We start from the raw sequence: 24468 nt of genomic DNA, 5'->3' as shown, positions 1-24468 counted from the left end.
TCTGGCTGTTTTATTTTTACTGCTGTTTTAAATTATTTTTACCATATTTTGAAGTTACGTGCATATAATCTACTTGTTTGAGGAAAAAGGTACAAAGCATTGTTTGCACCCAGCAATGGTTTCAGTAGCATCTACAAAGTAGTTTTTTTAAAATGCATTTGGTTTGTGAAAACTCAATTGTTGAATTTGCATTAAGTTAACAATTGCATTTAATTGCTTAATGAGTCTCAAGTATTTGTTGCAAGGTATTTAAACTGAGTGTTTTAACTTGAGAAAGCCCAGTATCACTGGGTGAAAGCGCTTGTTTGTATTCTGTTGGTTCTGTATTAAAGAAGATTTCGCTTAGGATTCTATCTTTGGGATTACTGGATTTTGAAAGCCAAAATCTCCACCACTTCAGTTTAGAAGTGTTTGTTTTTTCTTTGTTGCAGTTCTTTTTTGCTACTTACTGATGTTTAGTATTCTGCTTTTTCTTGGTAGGGATGTCAGCCCTAAAAAAATACCAGAGTTTCTGAACCTTGACGAGATTCAATAAGAGTACCCAGAACTTCTTCCCTGGCCAGAGACTGCAGAATCACTCTAGAGTCCTCTGACATAATCAGCAGTGGTTCTCCCTTGACATCCAGAGTGCAAAGATTCAGAACACGTGTGAAAGGAAAGATCCATGCCGGACTCTGATGGGGTCACTACAAAGGAATCTAACATAGAGACTGGACAGCCTACAGAGCTATCACCCGCTTCTACAAAAATGTCTAGTGAAGGCTGGACAGCTAAAAAAAATCTGGCTGAGATTTCTTGGCCTTCTTTTTACCTAACAGTACCTCGAGGTTAGAAGTTTCTTCCATGCTATTGTGGGCTAACAGTTTAAGACTTTAGTTCTCAAGATAGATGGCCAGGGAAGACAACCAGCTTCTAAGAGTCTTAGGCACAACTGATTTACAAGCACATGTGGTTGTGGGAAGCATCCAGACCAGAAAAGACACTGTTTGTGATTATCCTTATGGGGAATATGACTCCTACATTGAAATTTTCCCTTCCTGGATGACATGAACTCTAGGTAACCAAAACAGAACAAGACCAGAGAAAAAGGAAAAAGACCCCAATGGGGCACTTATCTGATGGCTAGGTATTTACAGCAAAAAAAAAAGGGCATTCAGACTGACAAGCAATGATGGCCTTTGGACTGGTGGCAAAGACGTTCTAGGTAACTTAGGTTCGTACATCACCTTTATGCCTTTGTCCTGTATGGGAAGCAAATGTGTGACATACAGCGCATACAAGATTTAAAGGCTTTGGTATACTGGCCGGACATTGGGCTGTCCTTAGCAGCAAATCCCTAAGGTGAGAATACTGTAACAGTGATACAGAAGGACATCACTGCTGCCTATGTGGAACTGCTCACAGAAACCCTATACAAGCGTGTTAATAGCTGCATAGAAGTGGCTGTACTCACTAGGAAGTAATACAGAAGTAATTAAAAAAATAAGCTACCACAGTGGAATCAGAACATCAATAAGCTGTGTAAGAGAAGGAAGAAATTCATGGCAGAAATTACAAAGGTGCAGCATCCACAGATTCATAGGTTAGTACTAGGCTGTCTGCCCTTGTGAGCCATTTTAAGCCTAGCCAATTACCCCACGTGAGAATCAAACCCTACACCTTGTGTTTGTAAGTTAAACACCTTAACCACAAAAGCACTATCAAACTAAACAGACAACTCAGAGTACAAATAAGGTCTACCAAAACTGTATTTGTGGTAGATTTGGCCTACTAGGCCAAGAACAACCACAAGGCATTCTTTAGCTGTGTCTGTAACCTCAAAGGTAATACACAATTGTGTGTGGAGCTTGGTGTTAATGGAGTCACCTATACTGAGCCAGAAGATATAGCAAACCTACTGGTTGACAAATTCAGTTCTAACTTTATCCCTCTCTCCCCCTCAAATCTCCTCAAGAAAAACAATCAAATATAACTCTCTCTACTATCCCTACAGAACAGATCTTCAATGTCATCTCTAAGGCCAAGAACACTACATCAATGGCCCAGACAATATCCCAAGATGCCTTCTAAATAGTATGAAACATGAATTATCAGGCCCTCTGGAATTGTAATTTAACTGCAGCCTCCAAACTGGCTTCATGCCTCACAAATGCAGAACAGCAACAGTCATCTCTATGCACAACTGTAAGCCATCTACAGACCCTGGAAACTACAGACCCATAAGTGTCACCTGTCACATATGCAAAGCCATGGAAAGAATTATTTATTTATTTACATTTGTTTACTAGGTAGTGTCCAACTGGGCTAGCAGCCCATTTACAGTGGAGACCTGGGGAGCTCCATAAACAGATAAAAATACAAATAACAAACACAGAGTTACATAGGTGTTCATAAAAATTTTTTACAGTACGCTACAAAAATTTTGAAAAAACTAAATGAGGAATAATATATCATAGTAACAAAACTGAGCATGTATACCACAGAAAATCTTGCTAACTGGGTGAAAATTTGAGACAGAAACATTGAGCATGCCTAATGAAGAGATTTAAGCACATGTAGAGTTTAAGAGTGAGTAACAAAGATAAAATAAGAAGCACTGAAAGTAAATCAAATAAAAAAATGTTGGGAGATAATCAACTATAACATTAAAGAAATGGAAGAATTATCATGGAAATGATCAATAATGACATAGAAACCCTCTAGACACTGGACCAAACCCAATTTGGTTTCGTCAAGGGCACTAACTTGGTGGACTTATTTAATTAGATCACCAAAACTATGGATGAGGGCAACATGGTTCACGTTACCCATCTTGACTTGGCCAAGTCATTTTAAACAATACCCACAGGGACATTGTTGACAAATTCAAGAGGTTAGGCATAAACCCTTATAACACCAAGTGGATACCCAGCTGGCTCACAGACATGGCCCAGGAAATTACAGCTGGGAAGTCTACCACTACAGAGAGGCAAGTCTCAAGCAGAGTCCCTCAGGGACTGGTCCTAAGACTGCTGTGTTTTGGTATTTACTACTCTGAAGTTAAGGCCAAAGTCAATAATCTCTGTCAGACTAAATTTGCTGATGACCGCAAATTAGGAGCCATCATAGAATCCTCCACTGACACAAATATTCTGCAGGAAGGACTAACACAAACAAACTAGTGTCAGAACCATGGACTAAAACTAAATGTCAAGAAAGGCATAATACTACTCTTTGGGAAGTCATATAGCCCTGGTAACTACATATTGACAACTCACCCCTAAGAAATGATCCAGTAGTCAGGGACTTAGGGACACACGCAGACAGTAATCTAGTCTATGACTATCATGTGTCTACAGCAGTGAGGAAATCATTATATGTTGTGCAACTTATAAACAAAGGCATGTCATCTAAGTCTAAGGAGGTCATTCTCCAACTATAATCAGCATTCATCAGCCCTGTCATTGAATACAATGCCCCCTTTGGTATGTAGTTAATCAGGCACATCCAACAACTGGAACACTCACAGAGCTAAAAGAATGTAGGGTGCAAGTAACACGTCCTATGCAGACTGCCTCAAGGCCCTATCCCTGTATTCTGTCTCCTACAATCTGTTGAGGGGAGAGCTATGCCTGACATACAAGGCATTGTCAGGCCTCACTATGATGGACCTCCTGCATATTTGCACAACAAACAATGCCATAATTATCTGTTGTAAAGACTTAAACCTTGCCTATGATATAAACATGACCTGCTGGAGAGACAGGTATATATCAAGAAATTGGTTTTTATACAACACGTGATATACCGCAGGATACTTAAACATTGTGTAATATTGTGTAATTCATCTGATGAAGTCCTGTAGGTCATGGGACAAAAGTGCTTATCTTATTCCTGTTTTGGATTAATCTTATTCCTGTCTGGGATTAAAAGTTTTATGAAGAACTCCTTGCGTGGTGACTGACATCCTTTTATTATTTTCAATAGACAGGTATGTACCCCAGAGACTAAGCCTTCTCTGGAAAAGGCTCCACATCCATGTGAAGCTGAGTTCCTCCTTAAACTAATTCATGAGTAATGTGGACAACTGTATGGGGAACAGGAAATTCATCCCTGGTTTAGCCCCCCCCCCACTTATAAACATTTTGTCTTCTCAAACCCTGCTTACACTTATGAAGCGACCAGAACTTGTCAGAGATTTGGGATACATAGCTAGCCTTAAACAGGCCTTTGAGGTCAATAATCAAGTCCATGTCTATAAACCCATGAACTTATAAAAATAAGTGGAAAGAGTGGACTTTTGTTGACTTTATTAAACTTGTGGGGAAATAAAAAGTACTGGCCTCACTTCACATCATTAATGTTTAATAGTATTCTGAGGAGAGGAGAACAGGAAGAAAAAAAGTAGCTGTAAACAAAACAGATTCTGTTCTTAACATTATTTTTATGAAATTCTTCACAATATGAACTGCATATTTTATAGTAAGGTATTTTTAGTTGTTCTTGTACATGATAAAGTTATTAAACATGTCTTTTTTGTTTTTCTTCTTTTTTCTGGTATTAAATGTAGACGTAATGCAAAAAGAAAAGAAAAGCAGGACAAAACCATATTTAAGTTAATAGGCCGTAATCTTGGGTTGTTGAGGTGAGGGATGGGGTGTAAAAGTATACAGATAATAATATATGTAGAGGTGATATGTTTTATAGGTTCATAGGTTGGTACTAGGCTATCAGCCCTAGGGCCTATACAAGTCTAGCCATAACAATTCCCTGGCTATTTCTTCCCACAATATTTACTTCCCTGGACCCCTGTCTAGCAGGGTGACTGACGTGATCTCTTACTTTTGCATAGGTGAATATTTGGATTAAGTCCCTTGGGTTAATCTAATAACACATTTTAAGTGGAACTAGTAAATATTAGAACACTAAAAATAATGAAAAGTTTTCCTTTAGCGATAAATATTTCAGCTTGTTTTTCAGGCAGTAGCAGAGGACTACATTTTTCTTTATTCTCCTCTTATGCTTCCACGGAGACAAGCTGATAATACAGCAATAAAAGACAGAACAGTGTTTTTTTAAGGCTAAGCATTTTAATGATTTCTGAAAGTATGCAAGTTGGTTTCATATGGGGGAGGGGTGAGAAAAGATAAAAAACAAAGAACAAAACAAAAAACAAAAACAAACAACAAAAAATAACTGATATCAGTTAGTGTAAGTAGACGTATAGGCAATAACATGCATCTTAGCATAACTAACCTCAATTTTAGGTTAATTAGGGACTGTGTTAGTAGCAGACTATTTGGCACAAATGTTCCTATTAGGAGTGTTAGCTTCATTACTTGAAGATGTATATAGTTATGTGTGTTTGTATTAAGCTAACAGGTTACAGGGGTATTTTGGGGGAGTTTGTTGTTTTCAATGTTTTTATTAAAGCGAGAAATCTTGTAAAATATAACATGGGTTCCAATGTTGTTGAGAAAAAACAGTTTAAAGGATTAACTTGTCAAAAAGTAAAGGGTGCATGTATCACAAACGCTGGAAAAAGACATTTAAAATGCTGCCATATACAACAGGTGGGAATAATGACTTTTCACTTTCATGTGAAACCATTCTACATTATTTTTGAATGTAAATGTGTTCACAGGTATAGACAAAAATGAAAGAATACTTAATTATACTGAGAAATGAAGAGTATAAAATAGCAATGTTACAGGAGATACATTTGGAAAAAAAACTGAGCATGTGAATTTGATAAAGAAAGGATTTCAGGATGTACATACTGCAGAATATCAGGGACAAAGGAAAAGAAGAGTACTTATATTAATTGCTGGAGGAGCTCCACTAGTGACAGAAGTGGGAAAAAGATAATGGCAGATTTGTAGTACTAAATGGCTACACACAAGGGATGAGGATTATGCTGGCATGTACTTGTATTCCACTAAAACTGCTGTTATGGAGCTTAAAGTTTTTTGAGAAAAATAATCAGCTTTCAGCAGGGAATATTACTGACAGGTGGGGGAGGTGGGGGAATGGAATTTGAAGTGCAACATTGAGGATGTACTGGGGGGACCTAGAAGGGAAAGTACAGTTTTGTACCTACCATAAATGTAGATGTTTGAGTGCTAATACAGCTGCAGTCATCACAAGTGGGTTGTCCTGCCGTCAGGCGATCCATCGGTCGGCCGAATTCCAAAGTCCTGGTCCAGCGTCGGTTGTCGTCGCTTCTTCCCTGACGTCAGTGTGGCAGGGGTATAAAGGAACCAGCCGACGCCATTTCTTCAGTGTTTCTTGCCCCAGATGTCAGGTGCCCTCAGAAGGAAGGCTATACCTAGAGAACATGGATAACAATCCAAAAAACAGTAATAGTAAGCAAATACACCATAAAGAATACCCCAATTAGGTTGTATGAGGTGGTGTTAGCCATTATGCTTGTCTCAGAGGGGAAGGTGGGAGGGAAACCTTGACTGCAGCTGTATTAGCACTCGAACATCTACATTTATGGTAGGTACAAAACTGTACTATGTTCATCATGCATACAGCTGCAGTCATCACAAGTGGGTAGAATACCATAGCTGAACTTGGGGTGGTAGGTACTAAGAGGATGAAGGAGCAGCTAGCATGCCCTGCAAAACTGCAGTGGCAAAACCTGCTCTGGATTTGGAGTATAAAGGCAAGTGGTAGTGTTTGGAGAAGGTATGCAGAGAGCTCCAAGTGGCAGCTTCTAAAATGTCCTTTGTGGCTACCCCCCTGAGGAAGGCTGTAGAGGTTGCCGTAGCCCTAGTAGAGTGAGGCCTGATGCTGGTAGGCACAGTCTTTCCATGTAAGGAGTAACAAAAACGTATACAGTGGGCAATCCATTTAGAAATAGTCTGCTTGGATATGGCTTTGCCCTGAACCCCTGCTGCATAGGACACAAAGAGTTGCTCAGTTTTTCTGAAGGGCTTTGTTTTGTCCAAATAGTAACGCAACTGCCTGTGAATGTCCAAAGTGTGTAGAAGTCTCTCACCCTTGTATTGAGGGTTAGGGTAGAAGGTTGGTAAATGGATAGCTTGATTCAGAGATACCTTGGATACTACCTTTGGCATGAAGGACGGGTTGGTTCGTAATGACACTCTGTCCTTATGGAAAATGAGGAAAGGCTGCACAGCCATGAAGGCTTGTAATTCTGAAACCCTGCGTGCTGAAGTGATAGCTAGAAGAAAGGCTGTCTTCCAGGATAAGTACTACAGTTCTGATGAGGTTGCTGGCTCAAAAGGAGGCAAGGTTAGCTTTTCTAGAATGAAATTAAGATCCCATGCAGGCACTGGTGGTTTCCTGGGGGGGGTTAATGTTCTTTGCCCCTCTGAGAAACTGCTTTAGTAAAGGGTGCGAGAATAAAGGAGGATCAGTGTCATATTCTGCAGAGATTGCTGATGCATGAATCTTGATTGAGGAGTACGAAAGCCCACTGTTTAGCATTTCAGCCAGGTATTCTAGTATTTGTGAAATATTCAGTATTCCAGGGTTTTGGCCCTTTTTCTCATTCCAAACACAGAACCGCTTCCATTTTGTGGAATAGGCCTTTCTAGTAGATGGTCTTCTGGCCTCCAAGATAATATTCCTGACCTCCTTGGAAAGAAGAGCCTGTTGTGCTTTCAGGGAATGTTCCAGGCTGCTAGCTTCAGTAACTTCAGTTGAGTGTGGAGAGTTTTGAAGTTGTGTTGGGTCAACAGAAGAGGCCATTGTGGCAAAATCCATGGAGGTAAAGGCGTCATGCTTCTCAGGAGTGGGTACCAATGCTGCCTTGGCCAGTCCGGAGCTATTAGAATCATTTTTGGTCTGTCTGCTCTGATCTTCAACAGAACTTTGGCCAGTAGAGGAAGAGGTGGGAAGGCATAAGCTGTCATTGCCTTCCAGCTGAAAGAGAGAGAGTTCACTTTCTAGGCTTGTGGATGGAATGTCCTTGTGCAGAACTTTTCCAGCTGGTGGTTCTTGTGGGAAGCAAAAAGATCTATGTCTGGCCTTCCCCATACTTGTGTTATTTGTGAGAAAACTTCTGGATGTAGCTTCCATTCGTGTGGATCTGTCACGTTTCTGCTTAGACTGTCTGCTAGCATATTGTCCTTGCCTGGCAGAAACTGAGCTTGAAGTTCGATTTTTAAATCTAAGGTCATATTCCAAAGAATCATTGCCAGCCTGCATAGGGGGTATGAATGAGTTCCTCCCTGTTTGTTTATGTACCACATTACAGTGGTGTTGTCTGTCCTTATTAATAGTTGGCCTGGATGTAGAAATTCCTTGAAGGCCATGACTGCATTTATTACTGCTAGCATTTCTTTTTGATTGATGTAAAGGTGCTTTTCCTTTTCTGACTATTTGCCTTGAATGCACCGATTTGCCATGTGTGCCCCCCCAGGCGTAGTCCGAGGCGTCTGTTGTGATGGTCTGACTTGCTGGAGGCTTGCAAAATGGTAGGCCAGTATGTGTCTGGTATGCTTGAGCCCACCACAGAAATTCCTTTTGAAGACATGGAATGAGTGGTATTACTGTTTCCAAGCTGTGGCTATGTTGAGACCATAGATTTTTTAGGTACCATTGTAGTTTCCTTATATGCAACTTTGCACATGGGATTAAAAGAATGCAAGATGCCATGAACCCCAGAGCCTGCAGGATTTTCCTTGCAGTAAGCCTGGTGAACGTTGCCAGTTTTTTTAAGTAATTTGTTAGTTGCCCTTGTTTGTCTGGCGTGAGATATGCCATCTGGGTGTTTGTATCCAAGTTGGCACCCAGGAAGGTAGTTACTTGGGATGGTGTTAGTCTTGATTTCATTTTGTTACTGTGTAACCCAGTGAGTTTAACAGCCTTATCACATATTTCAGATGTTTCAACAGAGTGTGTTTGCTGTCCGCTTAAATTAGGCAGTTGTCCAAATAAGGGTATATTTGTATCCCTTGTAGTCTGCAGTAGGCAATTACTGAAGCCAGGCATTTCGTTAACACTCTGGGCGCAGTAGATAAACCAAAGGGCAATGCAGAGAATTGATAATGTGATGAACCTGCAAGAAATCTGAGGTATCTTCTGCAATCTTGTCTGATAGGGACATGCAGGTCTGCCTCCTTGAGGTCCAACGTAATCAGCCAAGACTCCTTGCCCAGCATGAGAAGAAGCTGCTGTAATGTTAGCATCTTGAATTTTGGTACTATTAGGAAAGTATTCAGTATGGATAGGTCCAAAATGGGTCTCCAGTCTTTTTCTTTTCTTGGAACCAGGAATAGTCTTGAATAGAAACCTTGACCTTGTTCTTGCATAGGTACCTTTTGTATAGCTTTCATATTCATTAGCTTTAAGATTTGTTTCTGTGCCTCTGCCCTTTGATTTTGTGGCAGGTTTGGCATGCCTCACCTCTTGAGGCTGTGAAAGTGGAGTCTGTAGCCTCTGTCTATAATGTCCAGTATCCATTTGTCCTTTGTGATAATGTGCCAGGTTTTGGAAAATAAAGCCAGTTTTCCACCTAGAGGTGCTTCCAATTGAGCCCTGGTTGGCGGATAAAGTTGAAAGTCATTGTGTCTGTCTTCATGGTGCACTTGAACCTTCATCACCACTCCTTTGGTTGGGGGTTTGCCACTGTTGCCCTCTGAAAGACCCCTGTGACTGACCTCTACCCCTGGGGCACCTGTATCTGCCCCTTTGGGGTCTGCCCGTGGCTGGAAAGGACCAGTTTTTTGAAGGCCAATTCCTACTGAAGCGTGGAGGTTGTACTTGCAAGAAATCTTTTACAGTTTGCATTGATTTTGTCTTTTCCTCCATTTTCTTTAATACTTCCTCTGCCTTAACACCAAACAAAACATCCTTCTGTAAAGGTGCATTCAACAATTTAGCTTTGACATGGTCTGGCAGGGTTTGCTCTTTTAGCCAGGCATGCCTACGTGTTACTGTCCCTGTTACAGCTGCTCTGCATGAGGCCTCCAATGCATCATAACCACATTGCAAAGTATGTTTACTCACTTGTTCTGTGCTATGTATCAGATCCTGCAACTCTTTTAAATCAAGTTGTTCAGGGGAGGGTAATTTACTTCTCAAATTAGACAGTAGGAACTGCTGATACTTTAACATGTGAAACTGGCAGTTTAATGCTCTCATGGATAAGGTTGCTGATGTGTATACTTTTTTACCCCACCTTTCTAAAGCTCTGGAATCCCTTTCCGAAGGTAGTGGGTTCTTAGCAGTAGAGGACTTAATCCCTTTGGGCCCTTGGGAAATGGTTTCTGGGTCAGCTGTATGGCCCTTGTAAAGAAACTGGTGAGAATCAGGGACCCTGTAGTACCTATCAGGCTTAACAGGGGCTGGAGGTAAGGAATCCGGGGTGAGACAAGACTCAGTGTAAACATCATGTAGGATATCCAACACAGGGGGTATAGCCAGAGGCCTATGTTGTGGTAGTAAGAGAAATTCCCTTAGTCTCTTCTTAGAGTCTGAGTAATCTTGGCCTTCCCAATGGAAGTGTTCTCGCAGGGTATGTAAGGTTTCCCCAAATGAGTAATCTTCAGGAGGGGAGACAGAAGGAATGGATTCCTCTCCATCCGAGCCTTCATAGGGAGAGAAAGATTGTTCTTGGTAATCAGAGTGCTCAGAAATGACAGAGGCCTGGTCTGAGGACTGGGATTCTTCCTCCACTCTAGGCCTTTTATCTGGGGGTGGGTAAGTACCCCTGATAAGAGTAATTAAGTCCTCAGCCATTTTAAGCATCTGCTTCTTAGGAGTGGGCCCCGGAGAGGGTGTCTTAGAAGGCTGTTTTCTGGAGTGTTTGGAAGCCCTGGCCTTGGTGAAGGCCTTAATAGAGAAGGTTGAGGGAGGTCTGAAGACACCACGAGAAGAGGGAGATTTCTCGACTGTCTGTGCGTCGGTTTCAAAGGAGGCTTCCGTATCATCAGGTAAAATTTGAGCCGACACACCACCGGCCTCGGGTACCGAAGGTACCGCTGAAGGGGTGTCGTCGGTAGGCAGGGGCTGCATAGTTGCCTCGCTGCGAACCAGGACACTTGAGGACGGCTTAAGCGTGGTGTCGGTCCTTGTCCTTGCGTTTTTTGGGTAAATGTGTAGTCGGTATATCCGACCTACCTATCTGATAAAAAGAGAGGAATTTAAAGAATGGGTAGTGGAAATTATCCAAAGTTATCAGAAAAGCTACAAAGTACTACAGAAGTTATAGCTAGTCAGTGGGATAAAATGAAGATGGAGTTTAAAAATAGAATAGAAATCAAAGAATAAGAAATCTGATTAAGAAGTAATAATTACTTATAGGGCTGACAAAGGTTAAAGTATTCCAAAATAAGGAGAATCTCACGAGCAGGAAGAGGCACAATTGCAGAGTGCTAAAGAGAAAATGAAGGAGTAACCGGATAATATGCATGATTTTAGAACGACTGCTGTCAAGCAACTGTTTTTTTTATAACTCCAGAGCGCAAAAAAATTTTGGCACAATGACACAGGCAGCAGAAAATAGAAAGAGCTGTTCCTAAACTTAGGGAGTCTATAACAAGAAAAATAACCAGAGATCTTGTAGAGACAGATATTTCAGAAAATATCTGAAAATTTATATAAAACAAAGAGGTGGGGAAATCAAGAAAAATCACAAAAGGAAATATTTATGGAATACCTAAATATGCCAAGGTTAGAGGTAGATGAAGCTCAACAACTACTAACTAAGAGAGAGGAGGAAATGAGATAAAAAAGGTGATCTATATCCAGTCTGCAGGAAAGTCTCTAGAAATTGATGCTATTCCGATGGAAGTTTGGAAACTAGGAGGGAAGAAAGTGATAAAGACCTAGAAGGTTTTGCTTAACACTAGTTTAAAATTAGGGGAGGCACCAACATCCTGGAAAAAGCTGTGGTGGTTGTAATACCGAAAGATGGTAAAGCCCCATCTGATTCAGCTTCATGTACCCACAGCAGTTACCTGATTGTCACTACCTCCATATATCAGGCTACATTAATACCTACATGCACACTAGCAACCCATGCCCTATTAAAACTTTCACATCACATCCACACCAGTAACCAGCTCACATACTTGAAACATGTCAGGGTCCCAATACTTTATCATCTCTAATGTTGGTAGAAAAACTCAATTATACTCAAAACTATTCTAAAAGCACTATTCATGTTCAGTCCCACTGTCTGTATACTTCTGCTAGGAGGCAACACTGAGCCTAATCCAGGACCACTTAACAATAATGCCTCAGCTCAAAACAATACCTGCTCCCTCTTACTGCCCACAGTATCAAGAACCAAACTGATGCCTTTACTATGCAAAATAATCTTGACATTATAACTATTACAGAAACATTGGTGAAAGCTAACACCACTAGTCTTCACCACCTCATACCAAACTTTTTATACATACAAGATTACAGACCACGTAAAAAAATCTGTAGGAAGAGCATTAATTCTCTTCAAAGACAACCTTAACCCCCACAATCATTGCATAAGTTAACAGCAACTCAGAATTGGATCCTAACTGGATCCTTTTAAAGTTTCCAACAAACAAATAAAACCCCTTTGCTATAGCCAAATGCATACCTACATTCACCAGCCTCACTACCAACATTCAATACCCTCATCCACCAAATATATGCCACAGCTAAAAAAAATGTAATCTAATCATAAAAAAATGTAACCTAATCATTCTTGGAGATTTCAACCTTAATTACTTATGACCAAAAGCCACTGATATGTTACAATTCCTGGCTAGCTTAAGTTTTACCCAAATCAACTCTGAAGCTATTAGACCAAACCTTCAATCCAATAGGTTCACCATAGTAGGTCATGTAATAACTAATAATCCTATTATGGTATCTAACCTCACCATAGATTCACCCTCCTTCAGTGATCACTGTCCCATAACTTTATCAGTACATAGTCTTAACTTTAAAATATAAACCCAGACTTAACACCTTCACGCCAAAAACCATTCATAATATCACTAATCTTAAAAACAACCTAGACACCCTTGATTGGTCTCACTTACTTGTCATAAAAGACACCAATGAAGCAGCTAGCAACCATACTAGCACCCTACTGCACTTGCAAAACAAATTTGTTCCCTTAGTACAATGGGTACTTTGACCTCATAAACATGGCTGGGTATTTAACAAACTCAAACATCTCCTCAAATTAAGTGATACAGCATGGCACAATTGGAAATTCAACCCCTCCACAAACTATTCCTGAGTAAAATATACCTCACTTACGCAATCTAGCTGAGTAGTCTCTCCACAGATGCAAAAACACCCACAACCAAAACAAAGAAATGTCACTTTTAGTCAACCTGAAAGATTTTGGGGAGAAATCTATATGCTGACTGTTCGAAAATCACAACACAAAGCCTCTAACACCATTACATGCAAACACTCATGCACTGACTTCCTGAATGAGTTCAGCAAGTTGCCATACATCAACAACACAAACCTACCACCTCAACAACCACAACCCCCCTCCTTTAGATTCTACTGTTTCACTTCAAAAATATTAGCACCAAACAGACTGAAATACAATTGGACCAAATGCAAACAAATACTCCCCCAGACTCATATAACCTAGCACATTGTTTCATTCAGCTATGTAAGGGCTTCATCTCCTATCCTCTCACTACATGTGCAACCTCTGCTTACCTAATAAGATTATGCCTCAGATATGGAAAACAGCAATAGTCAATCTTATTCCAAAACTACCCAAGCCGACTACTGCTTCACAATTCCATCCGATCTCAATATTTCCCACATCAGGTAAAATACTAAAAAAAAGTATCTATAACCAAATTACTGCTTATTTACATCAACATTATCTTTTATCCAGGAAGCAACATGGACGCTGGGTCTAGACGTAGTACTATAACAGCTCTCTACTCCCTCACAGACAACATCCTATCCAAAATGGACAAAGGCAATCTAACAGGCACAGACTTTACTGACCTCGCAAAAGCCTTTGATTTAATTGACCATAACATACTATTTGACTATTAAACAGGGCATTAGTGATTATGCAAACAATGGTTTGGAGACCTCCTCACCAATAGATTCTTCAAGGTGAAAAAGGGACCACCATCTCTGAAACATGAAAAGAGTTCCCCAGGGCTCCACTTTAGCCCCCCTGCTCTTTCCATATTTATCAACCCAATTCTTTATACAGATGCATCTACAAGTCATCAAATTCCACTCTCAAGTAAAAACACGAAACAAACTTCAGGAACCACACAAAGGAAACAAACGGCCTGTAAACTCCCAAAGGATACATTGTTTCTGAAGAAGTTAGTCTGTGGACTGACGAAAAGCTATATTTTTAAGGCTTAAATAAAGCAGTTTTGCCAGAGTTTTTACAGTTTTCAGCTTTCAGTTTTTTGCTTATTGGATTTATCTGCTTGTATAGCTGCTTACTTTGGGTGTACTCCAGCTGAGTTTGCTGTTGGATTTCCTTTGGGAGTTTACAGGCCATTGGTTTCCTTTGTGTGGTTCATCAAATTCCACTCTGTTATACAAACTCAGCTCCAAGATGACCTCCAAACCCCTCAACTAGTAGCTAATAGGCCAGAAACATATACTCAATCCCTCAAAAACAAAATTAGAAGTTATGCACCAGCATAACGTTCCATCTGAGTAGGTATCTTCATTTGTCTGCAACTTTTGGGATACGGATCCGATCTCGGATCCGAGCCGGCAACTTTTACCACAGCATAGATCCGAGCTCCTAGCTCCTCCCTTTACCCATAACCCCCTGCCAACCCTAACTGACCTCAGATCAAGTTTGTCCGATATAAGCAATGTAAAGGTGCCCTGGAAGGGGCTAATCCAAGACAGATCCTAAAGGTCAGGGGGAAGAAGGGGGGATGGTTGCAGACAAATGAAGATACCTACTCAGATGGAACGTTATGGTGAGTACATAACTTCTAAATCTGAAGTAGGAACTTCATTTGTCAGCACCCTTTGGGACAGAGTCCCCAGCTACCTGAATCCTGGGTGGCCTTTATGGAAGAACATTCCGGAGCACTGCAGAGCCAAAGGATGCCCTACCTCTGGAGACAACATCCAGTTTGTAATGGCTGATAAAGGTATGAGATGAGGCCCAAGTGGCTGCGGAACAAATATCATCTAAGGGAACCCTAGATTTAAAAGCCACCGAAGCAGCGACGGCCCTAGTAGAATGAGCTCAAACCCCTTGAGGTGCAGGCCTTCCTGAACTCTGGTATGCTAAGAGGATACAATTAGATAGTGTAACTTTAGAAATTGACTTGCCTAAACTTGTTTTGGCAAAGGAGACAGACAACTGGTCAGATTGCCTATGACCAGCAGTTCGATGAGTATAAAAACGTAATTGTCTGTGCACATCCAAGGAATGCAGTTTATATTCTCCTTTGTTCTGGTAATCAGGTGAATGCTGACACCACACTATGTAGCTTGAGAAACTGAAAACAATAAAGCAAACTCGTGCAAGGCAGCGGGACTAAATAAAAGCACTTTTAATGAACAACAGATAACAGTTCTAAAATGCTGGCTATTGAAACATCCGCCGTAATGATAAACCAACTTTAATTAACCAATTGCCTCACCCTGTAGCTACAAGGGCCATATTCGATGACACAAGCTTTGTTTAAATCACTGCGACTGGCTCTAGCAAGCGAAAAAACATTATTGCCTTGAGAATTCATACCTAACAAAGGTATGTACCTAGAACCCCAGTCTCGAATAACCTGTCTACTTACATTTTTCATCATACCAAGGTCATATCCTCTATCACTGAACATAGCAGTAATATATTCAACTTCAGCTATCATGTCTATATAGTCTGAAGTCATTCTGACAGCCCTAATCAACTGTCCCTTACAAATGCTCCTTAAAAGGCTTTTTGGGTGGTTGCTAGAGTATTCAAGATAATTATTAGAGAAAGTAGGTTTCCTATATATTCTAGATTTGAAACCAGAATTAGATGGAGAGACAAGGGTGTCGAGGTATGCCTGACCATCATGACTAAATGCATGTGTGAATTTCAAGTACGAACTGCTAGTATTGATAAAGTCAATAAATTCAGTCAATGTCTCAGTGCCACCATCCCATAATATATATATTTCGTCAAGGTAACGAGTATAATATTTAATGTGACGATAAAAGTTACTGGTGAACACTACAGACTCCTCCCAGTCAAGCATAACCATATTGGCAAAAATGGGGGCGCAAGCAGCACCCATAGCTACACCTTTGGTTTGTTTAAAAATCTCTCCTTCAAAAAAAATGAAATTGTTGTCCAAATCCATACTCATCATATCTGTGATCAGCCATATCTTATCCCAGTCCAACCCTGCATGTTTAGAAATACTACGATTGAAGGCTTCCAACCCGTCACTTTTAGGGATACAAGAGAAAAAGGTCAATGACATCAATAGTCACATATAAGAAGTCTTTTTTATATAAATGTATAGGAAAATAAGCTAAAAAGTACCAAGAGTCTTTAGCTAGATGAGATACCTTTTCATACACATGTTTTAAAATATTGTCAATGACCACACCCAGAGGAAAAGTTTTGGATCGGCTGCCAGAAACAATTGGTCTAAAAGGCGGGTCAGACACATTCTTATGAACTTTGGGAATACCGACCAGTGTAGCTAACACTGAAAATTCCACTTTGACAAAGTTATAAATGGCCAAGCTGATAAGCCTGTCTATAAGAAAATCCTCAAGATGACAGTCAATTTTTCTATAGGTTATACTGAGTTCATTAACAGAAATGATCTCATAGCTGTCAGTAGAGTGCAAGATATCATGTAGTTTGGAAATATATGCAAGTTGATCAAAAAGAACTATACCCCCACCCTTGTCAGGTTTCATCACCCTTATGGATCTGTTCTTCCTCAACATGCTCAGGGTGTCCTGTTCTTTTCTAGATAAATTATGTTCCATTCTCCTAAGCTTATTTTTGTTGTTAAGCTCATAAATCTGCTTAACAATAGATTTTTCAAATAAACCAATCGTTGGGTGGCATGGGGGTATAAAAGTACTTTTCTTTTTCAGAATTTTGCAGTCATTGTGACAGCCTGAAACGTTATTAATAGGATTATTAAACATAACTGCCAGGTTAAGTTTCCTGGTATACAGTTTAACTTGACAAATACTATCAACCACATCAAATTTAGAAGTTGGTATATATTTCAAGCCCATAGAAAGTAAATTAAAATGTGACATATCGAGCTCAACATCTGTGTAATTAAAAATGTTGAAGCTCTTGTAACTATAAGTCACACCATCTATGGAAGAAATCTCACAATTGTTAATGAGTTTATGTACATCATGTTCAGTGGCAGTATGCTGTGTAGTCTGCAAATCTACATTAGTGACTAACTCTGGGTTCATATTGTTAATATAAGCTATTGTTGGTAATGGGGTTTCTTCCAATCCCCCCCCCATTTCCAGTCCCTTCTTCTGTCTTGACATCTGTCCTTGTAAAAATGGGAATTACTTTGAGCCTGAGAATTACAATTATAATCTGAGGGGACCAGCAGTTCGATGAGTATAAAAACGTAATTGTCTGTGCACATCCAAGGAATGCAGTTTATATTCTCCTTTGTTCTGGTAATGGGGAAAGAACATGGGAAGATTAATGGTTTGATTAATATTAGCTTCTGAAGACACCTTAGGCAGAAAGGACGGACTGATCCTGAGGTAAACTCTATCTGGATGGAAGGATAAATAAGGCGGCTTAACACATAGAGCCAGAAGTTCAGAAACCCTTTTAGCTGAAGTAATGGCCACTAAGAAGGCCATTTTCCAAGAGAGATATTTAAGATCAACCATGGCCGCCGGCTCGAAAGGGGGGCTAGTCAAGGCTTGGAGAACCAAGGACAAATCCCATGGGGGTACTACCTCCCTGACTGGAGGTCTGAGAAGGAAAGTACCCTTGAGGAATGCTTTACAAAGCTTAGCAGTCATCAGAGGGCCTGATTCATGCCCTACATGACAATGCGAAATCGCTGCCAGTTGTACCTTGACTGTAGAGCAGCTAGCCCCTTGATGAAAAAGGGTAGTTAAGAACTCCAAAACCGACGTGAGAGGTGCCATGAAAGGATCCAAGTGCTGGTGTTCCACCCAGATTGAGAAACGTTTCCACTTGCTTCAGTAGACTCTTCTGGTGGAAGGTTTATGTGCTGCTACTAGGATGGCTTTGACTGGTGAGGAGATTCCGGGAGTCCTAATCAGGAGTGGAAATGGAGCAACCAAGCCGTCAGCTTGAGGTTGACCAGGTTGGGGGCCTGGAGACCCAGAGGGTGGGTAATGAGATCCGGGAGTGGATCCAGAATCCATAGTGGATGAATTAAGTGAGACCACATGTACAGGAACCATGTTTGACGAGGCCAGAATGGGGTAATGAGGATCATTTTGCTCCCCAGCCGACTGGCTTTCTGTAGGAGTTTCAGCATCATGGGCAATGGAGGATAAGCGTAAAGGAGACTGGGAGGCCAAGCATGTACTAGAGACTCTCTCGGGGACTCCCCTTGAGGGGGAATTAGAGCGAAGTAACTGTTGCATTTGGTATTTGAAGGAGAGGCAAAAAGATCACAACAGGTTTGCCCCCATAGGGAAATATTTGTTTCACTACTAGGAGATTGAGAGACCATTTGTACGGAGTCAGGATCGAACGACTGAGCCTGTCTGCTAGAATGTTGGACCGTCCCGGAATGTGCGTTGCAATAATGAAGCGGTTGGTGGAAATCGCCCATTCCCACACTCTCATGGCCTCGTGACAAAGGGGATAAGACCTGGTTCTCCCCTGTTTGTTGATGTACCAGACAACTGACATGTTGTCCGTCTGTACTGCAATTGTCCCAATAGGTAGAAGGCTGTGAAGTGCTTGCAACGTCAAAAGCACCGCCGTCATATCTAGGACATTGATATGCAAGGTGGTCTCTGTGTCGTTCCACGTGCCTTGGACCGTGCTGCCTGAATAGTGCCCCCCCACCCCAGGTGAGAGGTGTCCGTGGTCACTGTGGTGACGGGGGAAGGCATCAAAAATGATCATCCCATGTGGAGACTCGGGGACCGAAGCCACCACATGAGCGACGTTTTGCAAGCCCTGCTTAGGGAAATAGGATGAGACAGGGAGTTGCGAGACAGGGACCATTGTACTTGGAGGGTCCATTGCAGAACCCTCATATTTAGGCGGGCTAGGGGTAGTAGAGGAATAGCTGCCACCATGGACCCTAGAGCCCTCAGGATCAATTCCGCAGGTGGAGCAGAAAGAATGAAAATGGCCTTGGCATGCAACCTCAGGTTCTGAAGCCGATCGGGAGTTAAGAAGGCAAGCATTATCCTGGAATCCAATCTGGCCCCTATAAAATCTATCACCTGTGAGGGGACTAGAGAAGAATTGGTCATGTTGATAGTTAACCCTAGACGTGGAGCAAGGTCGAGGAAGTAATCCCTGCTTGAACAGAGCAGATGCCTTGTTGGGGTGATGAGGAGTCAGTCGTCCAGGTATGGAAAGACCTGAATTCCCTGAAGCCTCAGGTGGGCCGCTATGACCGCCAAGACTTTGGTGAACACCCTGGGGGCTGAGGTGAGACCGAAGGGAAGGGCCCTGAACTGGAAATGACTGGCTCCCAGCCAGAAGCGGAGGAACCTCCTGGAGCGTCTGTCCACTAGAATGTGGTAGTACGCATCCTTGAGGTCTATTGAGCACATCCAATCGTTCTCCTGTAATAGGGGGAGAATAGATTGTAAGGTGACCATTCGGAACTTTTTTTTGGGTACTGCCAAGTTCAGGAGAGAGAGATCGAGAATGGGTCTCAAGTCCCCCGTCTTTTTTGGCACCAGAAAGAACCTGCAGTAAAACCCCGATCCGAACTGATCTGGGGGGACGGGTTGGATGGCTCTTTTTTGTAAAAGCTGCTGAATTTCTGTAGCAGCTGCCTCCCTCTGATTGGGTGGTACATCGGGGAGGCTTCTGATTTTGGGGGTTACAACAAAGGGAATTTGGTAACCTCTGGATATGATGCGAAGCACCCAGCGATCTGTTGTTATGGTCTCCCACATTGCTAGGTGCTTCAAAAGATGCCCCCCGACTGCCTCCAGAGTGGAGCAGCCGGTCACAACCCCTCAGGAGTTCTGCGTGGGCCTCTCAGACAAGGGTTCTCTGGACCCAAAGTTTCTGGGACCCCCTCTGCCTCTTGGGTGGCGTCCTCCCTGTCCTCCTCTGCCACGAGAGGACTGGTTGTCCGGAGCAGACTGGGACTGATGCGATTTTCGGAACCACATCTTCTTCTGACCCTTTTGGTTCTTAGAAAAGGACCTCTGGGGAGCAGAGAAGTGGACTCCGATGGCAGACAACGTCTTCCCATCTTTCTCGCTCTGGACAAGGTGTCGCGAACGGTTTTGCCAAAAAGGGCAGAACCATCAAAGGGGGCATTCGCGAATGACGCCTTAAAGGGTTCCGAGAAGTCACAGTGTCGGAGCCAGGCCTGACGCCTGATTACCAGGTCGGCTCTGCCGGCTCTAGCGGCTCCTTCAGTGGCGTGTGACAAGAGCCGCATAGAGGTATTAGAAACTGAGCATAGAGTAGACATTCGGGAGGAGTACAGATGCTTGTCTCCTTCCAACATGGACTCTGGGGGGGATGCAGCGTATTCTTTTATTAGATCCCACTGCATCCGGATGACGTGTGCCATATAGTTCAGCGCTTTCATGGAGAAGGTTACTGAACTAAAGACCCGCTTCCCCAGGCGGTCCATCGCTCGAGAGTCCTTACTCGGAGGGTGGACAGCAGAGCTCTCCTGAGCCAGCTCTCTCTTGGTGGCTGCTGCCACCAACATGGCATCCACAGGGGGACCTCTGCTCCAGTGGGTTCTCTCAGCAGGGGGACTCAGGATCCTGTCTGGGCGCTTGGGGATAGGCTCCACAGTGTCCGGCTCCTTCCAAGCCCTGGTGGCAATAAGGTCCACCAGGGGATCGGGGGGAGGGGAGACCCAAGAGGTAGATGGCCCTGCTTCGAACGCCTCTAGGAATACGGACTCATCGGAGGAAGCCTTGGGGGCAGACCACCCCCCCCAATCCTGAGCATCTCCATGATGTCTCCAAAGGAGACATCCTCGGGGGTGACCTTGGGGAGCCTTCCCCTTCATCTAAGTCCGTATCTTCGGTAAGAGACTCAGGGGAGTCCATGTGTCTTCTCTTACACTTGGCTTTGTGAGGGGCCTCTTCAGGGGGGCTGTCAGAGGAAGACTCACCAGCAATATCACGTTCCGCAGGAACACCCACAGACGTTGAAGCAGGCTGTCCCGAAGGCCGGGTGATGTGAGCCCGGACCAGCTGAGAGGGAGTGCAGGGAGGAGCCAAAGCCAGGACCAGGGGTCCGAATACACTCAACAGTGCCCTTTCCACCACCGTGAAAGCCGAGGGGGAGCTACTCTCTATAGGCTCCGAGAGTCTGCTCCCACTCGGATCCGAAGCGGGGACCGGATCCGGGGCTGAGACCCTCGGATCCAAAGGACCTGTGTTCTCCAACCGGGACGAAGCCGAAGTCACACAAAGTCCCTCGGATCCGAAGCTCCGCCCACGGCTCCGAGAGGTCGGATCCGGCAAACTCGAGGGACCAGTCGGAGCCGAAGTAACTAGTACTGTCGGCTCCGACACCCCCCCGGATTCGACGCGGCTCGGCTCCAAGTGCTCCGAACCCGGGAAGCGGGACGGAGAAGGAGCGATTGGGGCAAAAAAAGGGGTCGAGCTTCCCCCCGGGGGGGGGGGGGGGGCAAGAGCACTCCCATCTGCAACTGGGCCTGGATGAACCTCCTCATCATCTGGTCCATGCCTGCATCTGACATACTATATGTGGACCTCGAAGAGGCCACTGAGGCAGACCTAGAGTGATGCCTCGATGACCTCGACGGGGACCGGGTTGCCTCCTCCCCAGGTCCCGGTGAAAAACAAGGGGACTGGAGCCGAGGAGGAGGTGATCCAGACACCCTGGATGGAGAAGCCTGCTTGGCGGGTAGGGCCGAGGAAGAGTCCTCGGCCCGCTGCTTATGGTGCTTCTCCTTCCTTTTGTTTTTTCCGGCCTCCCTATCCTCCGGAGCCAAAACGGGAGGTTGAGTCCCAACCGGAGGAAGGGAGGCAGGGGTGGTCGCTACCGAGGACTGGGTAGCGGCCACCGAAGAACCGGAGGTCGGAGCCAAGTCCGGGGGCAAAAGGCCCACCAGAATCAGCTTTGATCTCCGGTCCTTAAGTGCCCTGGGGTTGAACGCTGCACAAATCGTGCATCCCGAAGAAAGATGTTCAACCCCAAGGCACCTAATGCACCGGGTGTGGCCATCTGCCGGTGAGAGCTTATGGCCACACTCGGTACATTTTGAAAAGATGGCTTTTGGGGCCTCCGACATATCGAACGTAAACCACACTCACTAGGCCACTAACACACGACAAACACACACTACGGAACAGCGAGGGTAGGGAGGAAAACATTTTTAACAAAAATAGATATTTAAGAGGGAACCTACACAAACTCACACAATCACACAAGAAAATAAAAAAATTCTTAGCTTTTTCTCACAAAAAACCTTCCAAATGCCAGGAGCTCAAATTCCAGCTTGTTGGCTTGAAGCGCGGCAAACTAGATCTGGGGTCAGGTAGGGTTGGCAGGGGATTATGGGTAAAGGGAGGAGCTAGAAGCTCGGATCTATGCTGTGGTAAAAGTTGCTGGCTCAGATCCGAGATCGGATCCATATCCCAAAGGTTACTGACAAATGAAGTTCCTACTTCAGATGCAATGCTATTTGGAACCAACCAAAAAATAGCCAAAGCACTCAGCTACCTTAATATTAAAGATGTTAACAACATCACCACAGAACGTACCAACTACACATTCAAAACACACAAAAAGATCAACACACTACTGCTGTGGTTGAACAAACTATTGATTCTTCTGTCCAAACTGGCCAAAGCTGCCATATGCAAAGGCATAATCTTATCTCAACTTGAATATAAACTACAATTATAGCTGCAGCCTTAAAGAAAAATGTCACCACCTTACAAACCATCTCCAATAAAATCTGGTAGTTCATTACTATCTCTCCGAACAATTAAAAGCATTGTCTTATTCTCATCAAAGCTAAATGGCTCCTAGTACATTTGAGGGCCAAGCTCCAACTAGGATCACTAATTCGCAATGCATTTCTCCTTAGACATCATAGTCTCTCACTCATAAATATTTAACTAAAACCCTTACATATAATCTCAAGGGTATCTCTCAATCTCAACTTACCCTACTACCTTCAAAAAGTAAACTCTACTGCACTGGTCAAGTATTCTCGATCCTAGCACCTAAACACTGGGACTCCATTCCTCTCAGTCTGAGACTTCCAAAAGTACTCTGACTTCAGACAACCAGCTAAGGAAAACATCTTCACCCAGCAAAGTGCAGTTGGACTTATTCAGATCATATTAACCCTACAGCTCTCTCATACATCTCTTTATTCCTGTTTCATCCTTCCTTACCTCATCTTTCCAGTACTTTTACTTATTGCATCTCATTCATCCTACGTCCATCTTCTGTTTGAATCTCTCTCACATTTCTCCTTTCTACTTCTTTTCTCTTTCACATTTTTCCTCTGTCTTCTTCCCATGGTATCCGTTCTTGCAAATATTCTTACTTGACACGTCTAATGAATTCATACATGTCTATATAATAATAAGTTATTATCCCTGTAGCATAGGCCATCTCAGACATTATGGCTACATCTTATTCATACAGGTTCTGCTAAGCAGAATTCCATTCTTTCATCAATGTTTTGAGATTGTTAATAGCTTTTTGACCTAAATGTTATAGCATATTATTGCATCTGTAAATATGTACATATATTTTTTAGCATATCCTTGTATCTGTAAATGTCTTTTGTTCATTTCTTATGTGATCCTATTCAACCGAGCCATGCCTGCAAATGGCACATTGAGATCAGTGCATTTCCCCAGTAAACAAATATAAAAAAATAAAAATAAATACATAAATATAGGCCCATTTCAATTTTAAATCGGGTTTACAAAGTGTTTATATTTATAATGGTTAAAATAATGGCAAAGATGTTGCCAAAATTGATATATTATTTTACATTTGTTGACCGGGCTAGTCCAGCTGGATACATATCCATTTTCAGTGTTTTATATATATATATATATAGAGAGAGAGAGATCAGTGTGGCTTTGTGGATGGGAGGGAAATAACTGACATTAATAGACAAATGATGATCCACAGGGAAGCATAAATAAAGAAATTGCTGCTGTTACTGGTGGGTTTTGATGCAGAGAAACCATTTACCAGAGTATGCTGGGATTTTATGAGTAGGGCCGAAGTTAAATGGAATGCTATATGAGGGTTCCTCTCGGATAAGTTGTGTCTGAACAAATGAACCAGACAGGGGTGTCCTCTTCGTTATTCATGTTATATTTAGAACCACTGGCAAAGAAAATAAGGGATTCAGAAAT

The 24468-nt window shown here is 42.7% G+C and overlaps 1 protein-coding gene across 1 annotated transcript in view; it reads right to left on the bottom strand.

Annotated features, from left to right (window-relative positions):
• The window catches only part of LOC122804002 (protein mono-ADP-ribosyltransferase PARP14-like), a 1683704-nt gene that overhangs the window by 298088 nt on the left and 1361148 nt on the right, over positions 1-24468 (bottom strand). The gene's annotated exons all lie outside the window — the stretch shown is intronic.

This window comes from Protopterus annectens, chromosome 6.part0 (genome assembly GCF_019279795.1).
Source record: "Protopterus annectens isolate FY-2018-M chromosome 6.part0, PAN1.0, whole genome shotgun sequence".
Taxonomy (NCBI): Eukaryota; Metazoa; Chordata; order Ceratodontiformes; family Protopteridae; genus Protopterus; species Protopterus annectens.
Note: the sequence above shows the minus strand (reverse complement) of the source record. Positions and strands in the feature narration are given on the sequence as shown.